General features: G+C 38.6%; 1 protein-coding gene across 3 annotated transcripts in view; it reads right to left on the reverse strand.

Annotated features, from left to right (window-relative positions):
- The window catches only part of ADSS2 (adenylosuccinate synthase 2), a 46,067-nt gene that overhangs the window by 20,070 nt on the left and 17,994 nt on the right, over nt 1-8,003 (reverse strand). For 2 of the 3 annotated variants that reach the window (XR_001885186.1, XM_017870403.1), the window contains exon 4: nt 4,765-4,815. The gene's annotated coding sequence lies outside the window, so the exon portion shown is untranslated. Of the gene's footprint in view, nt 1-4,764; nt 4,818-8,003 lie in introns of those variants that run through there. The other variant, XM_017870404.1, reaches the window with a different exon arrangement.

The following is an 8,003-nucleotide window of genomic DNA, read 5'->3' on the forward strand; positions in this document are numbered from 1 at the left end:
CATTCATAGCTTATTAGATACTTTTAAATCACACAATACAAATTTAGCTTCTGAAAAGTAACTAATTAGTATATACAGCATCAAAACTTTCCTACCAGCAGCACCAGGGAAACCTGCTGATCATAAAAAGCTATGGTTGTTAATACCAATTCATAATGAGGAAAAGGTTCAATGCATCAAAATCAGAATTGTAAACATACATGAACCTAACAGAGCTTCAATGTGCATGAAGCAAAAACTGACTGACTTCAAAAGAGAAATAGAGAAATCTACAGTTATTGTCAGAGGCTCAACACTCCTCCGACTAACTGATAGAATACAGATAGAAAATCAGTTGGGATACAGGATTTGAACAACACTATCAAACAATTTGATTTAACTGGCATTTAAAGAACACTCTACTCAACAAGAGCAGAGCACATATTCTTTCTAAGTGCATGAAGACCATTAACCAAACAGACCACATCCTGAGCCGTAAAAGAAGTCTCAACAAACTAAGATTAGGATCATACAGAGTATATTCTCTGTTCACAATAAAATTAAATTGTGAATAGAGAGAAATCATGAAAATCTTCCAATATTTGGAAACACGAACATCATACTCAACATATAGGTTAAAATATAAATTATGTTATTTTGCACTGAATGGAAATGAATGTACAAATAATATTTGTGGAATATAGCTAACATAATTACATGGGTTAGAGGAATACATGTAATTTTAAATGCTTACATTAGAAAAGAAAGGTCAGGAAGGAAGAAAGGAAGGGAGGGAGGGAGGAAGGGAGTGAGGTCGGTCTAGAGTTCATGATCCAAGCTTCTAAAGGAACTACAAAAATGAGCAAATTTAAACCAAAGAAAGTAGAAAGAATAGAAAGAGCTGAACCCAGTGAAACAGAAAACAGAGAAAATGGTTTTTTGGAAAAAAAAAACAACCCACAAAATCAATAAAATGGATACCATGAATAAAAGAGGGACATCACTGAAGACTACAAAAGTTACCAATAATTTGAGAAGTTAGACGAATACATTTCTTTAGAAAACATAAATTACTAAAACTGACACAAGAAACAGAAAAATCTGAATATCTCAATATCTATTAAAGAAATAAAATTCATAACCTTCATGGAATTCATAAAAGCATCCTTACAAAGAACATTTAAACAAGAAATATTACCAACCCCACGCATAACTCTTTCAGAAAAGCAGAAGGCACTAAAACCGAAGGGCAGACAACAAAACGGAAGAAAGCCACAGAGCGGCGTTTGTCAGGGTAAAAGCGGTGCGCCTTGACCAAGTACAGCACTGAAGTTAGCTGTTGCCTGCACACATGTATGAATAAAACATATACAATTCTTTCCTTCGTGGACACAACCTGTGTAAGGTATTTTCACTGATTGGGAACTAGTGACTGGAAAGGAAATCACTTGCCAGAGGATCCATAATCAAGATTTGGATCCAGATCCCTTAGTTTCAAAGCCTATAGTTTTTCCCATTGTCCTGCGCTCCGTATCGCCCACCACACTTTCATCCAGAATCTCATACTATGGAAAATTTTTAAAACCCTTGGAAATAAATGAACATTTTGAAGCATCTATATGCCAGATCCTGTACTCAGTTCTGAAATGAGAATTCTAACGCCTTAAATTACAATGGAGCTTACAGAACTGTCCATTCACTGCCATGGTGACAGGGGGAGTCTCTAAAGCAAAGATCGAAGCAGTTTCACAGCAACGATTTTCCAATTAGTTTTTTGATTTTTTAATGATACTATTTACTCCTTTTCACTATTATAGAATTGCTTATATTAAAATACATGTTTCTGACCGGGCAGTGGCTTACGCCTGTAATCCCAGCACTTTGGGAGGCCAAGGCGGGTGGATCATTTGAGGTGAGGAGTTCAAAACCAGCCTGGCCAACACGGCGAAACCCCGTCTCTACTAAAAACACAAAAAAATAAGCTGGGCATGGTTGGACATGCCTGTAATCCCAGCTACTCAGGAGGGTGAGGTACGAGAATCGCTTGAACCCAGGAGGCGGAGGTTGTAGTGAGCCAAGATCATGCCACTGAACTCCCACATGGGTGACAGAATGAGACCCTGTCTCAAAAAATAATAAAATAAAATAATAAAAGAAAAAACATGTTTCTTGTAAGACTTTTTAAGGACCCTAGGAAATGAACCTTATAGGCTTGTAGTAACACACATTTTAAAGCACAACACATCCATTATTACACATATTACTACTAACACCTAAATTTTAGTCTGAGCTTATCTTCTACAGGCTCAGTCTTCTGTCAGAAATACTTTCCTTTAAGGACATACATTTATGGGGAAAAAATCATTATTAAAGAAATATAATTGTAAATAAAATAATAATACTCATTTACATTTATTATGGCTTAAACCACATTACTTTCCTTTTACTCTAGGCCTTTTTACTCCTTCCCATACTACTTTGTTGTTTTGTTTTGGTGGTCTAAAATAATTAAGTAACTTGCTTAACCTCTATGCTGTATACCAAGGATGGAACTGTTAAGTGGCAGACCCAAAGCAATTGCAATGAAGAAGGAAGATGGAGAATCCAGACAGGAACAGGGATATATCTCTTAACATGATGTTCTTTCCAACAGGCTGATATCATCAGCATACATTTATATCTGCACAAAGCCCAACTACCTGATTACATACACTGATGCTATACGTTACTCAAAGGGCAGGTATTAGGGATTATTCTAAATTGTGGTATGCTGATTAAGATAGTGAATTTCATAGAGCAGACAACATAACAAAAAGCCATTAGAAAGTTCTGAAGATAAGTAGTGGTTTTTATCATCTAATGCAGTGCCTTGCTTTATCCACAATAGGAACAATGGATACCAAAAAGCTACACATAAAATCACGAAGGTAAAAAAAGATAAAGTTGACTATTGGTAACAGAATAAATAAAGCTAATGAGTAGTAAGTATAAGCAAACAAAAATGCTACAAAAGTATTTCACAAAAACGCATATTTCCTTATACACCTAGAAGACTGCCAATAAGAAAGAATATTGGTAGGGCCGGAGGCAGTGGCTCATGCCTGTAATCCCAGCACTCTGGGGGGCCAAGGTGGGCAGATCACCTGAGGTCAGTAGTTCAAGACCAGCCTCACCAACATGTGAAACCCTATCTCCACGAAAAACACAAAAATTAGCTGGGCATGGTGGCACACCTGTAACCCCAGCTACTCAGGAGGCTGAGGCTTGAACCCAGGAGGCAGAGGTTGCAGTGAGCTGAGATCACCCCACTGCACTCCAGCCTGGGTGACAAAGCGAGACTCCATCTAAAAAAAAAAAAAAGTATTAGTAACACTGTATTGCTTCCTATACGATAGCACAACAGTGATATATAAGTTTAAAATTCAAGTTCTAAGATAAGCTAACAAACAAAATATAAATATTTTTGAAATCAGAAGCTTAAAATGGGCAACAAAAATGACAACCTCCTTCTTCTGAAAACCAAAACAAAACCCTTCTGTCCTGATCCAAACTGCACGTTATCATTTGGGACTGCAAAGCTTCTTTGTTTCCTTTGGTTTTTGCCTTGGTTATGCATCTATGTTATTAATTATTCTGGAAATATAAAAGGTGCCTTTTAAATAAAAGTATTACTGATAATATTGTCATAGTTTAAGTATAATCAGGTGAAATATAAACTACTCACAAGCTTAGTTTTATGTTAAATACAGAAGTATTCCACATTTCATCCAGTTACACTAACAAACAGCTATCAAAGTCTTTGCATTCAAGGATAACCAGCCTACTAATAGACAACACACAGGACAACAAATATTGACATAGAACTGTTTTTTTTCAGTAAAAACAAAAAATTGTTCTTTTCAGACTTTACAGATTAAGAAGCCTGTGGCACACAATGTAACAGAGGCCAGTTTCATATAAAAACTGTATGTTAATCCAATAGAGTTTACTTCAAATAAGTTATTTTATTTGGGTTACTAGGATTATACATAGGATTCAAGTCTGTGGCTATTATCTGGAGGGACCGTTATTTGATTTCTGTGCTTGGCTGATAAATACTGTTAAGTATCTTGATGAGGCTGCCTTTTAAATAGAGGCCAGTGTTAAAACTAGAGCGGCTACTGCCACAGGACACATACATATTTAAATACAATTTAAGAGTGCAGATCAATCATAGAGAAGTTTCCTACATGGTTTTTACTTATTTCTTTTCTGGTTATTGTCTCTTAATCATGTCACTGCTAATTAACAATTCTATTGGTTCTGAAAGAGAAAAATAACAGAAAAGAAAATCCCAAATTTATTGGTAGTGGTTGAAATTTAGGTTAGTCTGAACAAAATCTGAATCACTTAAAAAGCAGTAATTATTACATTTTAGGCACAAAGACTCACTCTATCTGCAAAATGGTACACTTACTTCTACAAGAATATTACATGTACAAATAAATGTTCTTTGCATTTTGATGTGGCTTATTTTTAAATAGAATTAGAGATGTCTTATGAAATACCACTTGTATTACAAATTTGCTTAGCTAACCTTTTTTTCAAATAGGTAAATTTCAGCCTAGACTTTGTTAAAAAAGAAAAAAGTTAATAAGTTTTTTTTTGTATTCAGAACTCAATTACTACAATCCATCCTACTTACACTAAATAAAAATAAAAGACAAAATTAGTTACTAAATACTTTCATTTGATAAATTTCTGATAAAAAGATAGTTACAAATAAATGCAATATATCCACCTTACCAATATGAGCTCTGTCAGATATAATAAGCCTTTTTTCCCAGCCTTCTAGTCCTGGAGAGAAAGGGGAAAAAGATATATTTTAATTGAATATTCCGTACAGCAGTTTTAAAATCTTAATTCTTTTTTTCTTTTTTTGAGACGGAGTCTCGCTCTGTCACCCAGGCTGGAGTGCAGTGGCGCGATCTCGGCTCACTGCAAGCTCCGCCTCCCGGGTTCGCTACCATTCTCCTGCCTCAGCTTCCCGAGTAGCCGGGACTACAGGCATCCGCCACCACACTTGGCTAATTTTTTTTTGTATTTTTAGTACAGACTGGGTTTCACCATGTTAGCCAGGACAGTCTCGTTCTTCTGACCTCGTGATCTGCCCACCTCAGCCTAAAATCTTAATTTCTTTAGAAATATGTCTAGGCCGGGTGTGGTAGCTAATGCCTGTAATCCCAACACTGTGGGAGGCCAAGGCAGGTGGATCACTTGAGACCAGGGGTTTGAGACCAGCCTGGGTAACATGGTAAAACCCCATCTCTACTAAAAATACAAAATTAGCTGGGCGTGGTGGTGGGTGCATCTAATCCCAGCTACTCGGGTAGCTGTGGCACAAGAATCACTTGAATCTGGGAGGCAGAGGTTGCAGTGAGCCAAGATTGTGCCACTACATTCCAGTGTAGGTGGTGGAGTGAGATGCTGTCTCAGAAAAAAGGAAATACAATGTCTAAAAGCATTTTTTACTGAAGCAATCACGTTTGTATCTTTTCTTCCGTATAGGAAACATCATGTCTAATAAGAGTTTTCTCACATGTCATTCATTCCATACATAAATTCACTCACATGCTATCTTACCAAATGTCTTGCTCTAAAAGCTCCAAATTCAAACCAGTCACATCCACATAAATTATTTCTAGGAATCCAAAAGGCAAATGGTAGAAAAACATCATGCTGGGGAGGTTAGGTACCTGGCAGGGAGAAATTTGCTAGAGGAAGTTAGGTACCTAGCAGGGAGAAATTTGACAGAAAGGAGTTAATTTTAGGAATGGCACCCTTTCNAAAAGACAAAATTAGTTACTAAATACTTTCATTTGATAAATTTCTGATAAAAGATAGTTACAAATAAATGCAATATATCCACCTTACCAATATGTGCTCTGTCAGATATAATAAGCCTTTTTTCCCAGCCTTCTAGTCCTGGAGAGAAAGGGGAAAAGATATATTTTAATTGAATATTCCGTACAGCAGTTTTAAAATCTTAATTCTTTTTTTCTTTTTTTGAGACGGAGTCTCGCTCTGTCACCCAGGCTGGAGTGCAGTGGCGCGATCTCGGCTCACTGCAAGCTCCGCCTCCCGGGTTCGCTACCATTCTCCTGCCTCAGCTTCCCGAGTAGCCGGGACTACAGGCATCCGCCACCACACTTGGCTAATTTTTTTTTGTATTTTAGTACAGACTGGGTTTCACCATGTTAGCCAGGACAGTCTCGTTCTTCTGACCTCGTGATCTGCCCACCTCAGCCTAAAATCTTAATTTCTTTAGAAATATGTCTAGGCCGGGTGTGGTAGCTAATGCCTGTAATCCCAACACTGTGGGAGGCCAAGGCAGGTGGATCACTTGAGACCAGGGGTTTGAGACCAGCCTGGGTAACATGGTAAAACCCCATCTCTACTAAAATACAAAATTAGCTGGGCGTGGTGGTGGGTGCATCTAATCCCAGCTACTCGGGTAGCTGTGGCACAAGAATCACTTGAATCTGGGAGGCAGAGGTTGCAGTGAGCCAAGATTGTGCCACTACATTCCAGTGTAGGTGGTGGAGTGAGATGCTGTCTCAGAAAAAAGGAAATACAATGTCTAAAAGCATTTTTTACTGAAGCAATCACGTTTGTATCTTTTCTTCCGTATAGGAAACATCATGTCTAATAAGAGTTTTCTCACATGTCATTCATTCCATACATAAATTCACTCACATGCTATCTTACCAAATGTCTTGCTCTAAAAGCTCCAAATTCAAACCAGTCACATCCACATAAATTATTTCTAGGAATCCAAAAGGCAAATGGTAGAAAACATCATGCTGGGGAGGTTAGGTACCTGGCAGGGAGAAATTTGCTAGAGGAAGTTAGGTACCTAGCAGGGAGAAATTTGACAGAAAGGAGTTAATTTTAGGAATGGCACCCTTTCCCAAAAGATAATTGTAAAAAATATGGGCCAGGTGTGGTGGCTCATGCCTGTAATCCCAGCACTTCAGGAGGCCAAGGCGGGCGGATCACCTGAGGTCAGGAGATCGAGACCATCCTGGCAACATGGTGAAACCCTGTCTCTACTAAAAATATAAAAATTAGCTGGGTGTGGTGGTGGGCGCCTGTAATCCCAGCTACTCAGGAGACTGAGGCAGGAGAATCGCTTGAAGCCGGGAGGCAGAGACTGCAGTGAGCTGAGATCATGCCACTGCACTCCAGCCTGGGCGACAGAGCAAGACTCCATCTAAAAAAAAAAAAAGAAGTACAGAAAATAAGTTTTTTCACTAATTCTTCTAAAGTACTACTGTTAATTACTGTACTTACTACAGTGAATTGTAAGGAGATATATCTGTCTCCCCATTTAACTGTGGAAGATCTAGAGGAGAGGCTGTGAGTTTTCATAGCACAGGGCCTGTTATCCAATAAGTGGTTTTAAAAATTATTTTTGGCTGAGAGCAGTGGCCTATAATCCTACCACTTGGGGGACCAAGGCAGGAGGATTGCTTGAGGCCTGGAGTTTGAGACCAGTCTGGGTGACACAGAAAGACCTCATCTCTACCAAAAAAAAAAAAAAAAATTTAAAAAACCTGGCCAGGCATGGTGGCATGTGCCTACGGCCCCAGCTACTTGGGAGGCTGAAGCAGGAGGACTCTTGAGCCCAGGAGGCAGAGGCTCACTACTGTGTTCACACCACTGCACTCCAGCATAGATGACAGTGCAAGACTGTGTCTCCAAAAAAAAAAAAAAGGCTCGAATGAACAAATGAATCCAAATTGATGTTTTTCTTTAAAGACAATACTAAAGACAAACTGCCAAGCTGCAAACATTTCAAAACTAATCTTTAACAATCAAAAATTTGTTTTTACCGCCGGGCGCGGTGGCTCAAGCCTGTAATCCCAGCACTTTGGGAGGCCGAGACAGGCGGATCACGAGGTCAGGAGATCGAGACCATCCTGGCTAACACGGTGAAACCCTGTCTCTACTTAAAAATACAAAAATCTAGCCGGGCGACAAGG

Source organism: Rhinopithecus bieti, unplaced genomic scaffold (genome assembly GCF_001698545.2).
Source record: "Rhinopithecus bieti isolate Rb0 unplaced genomic scaffold, ASM169854v2 scaffold_5132, whole genome shotgun sequence".
NCBI lineage: Eukaryota > Metazoa > Chordata > Mammalia > Primates > Cercopithecidae > Rhinopithecus > Rhinopithecus bieti.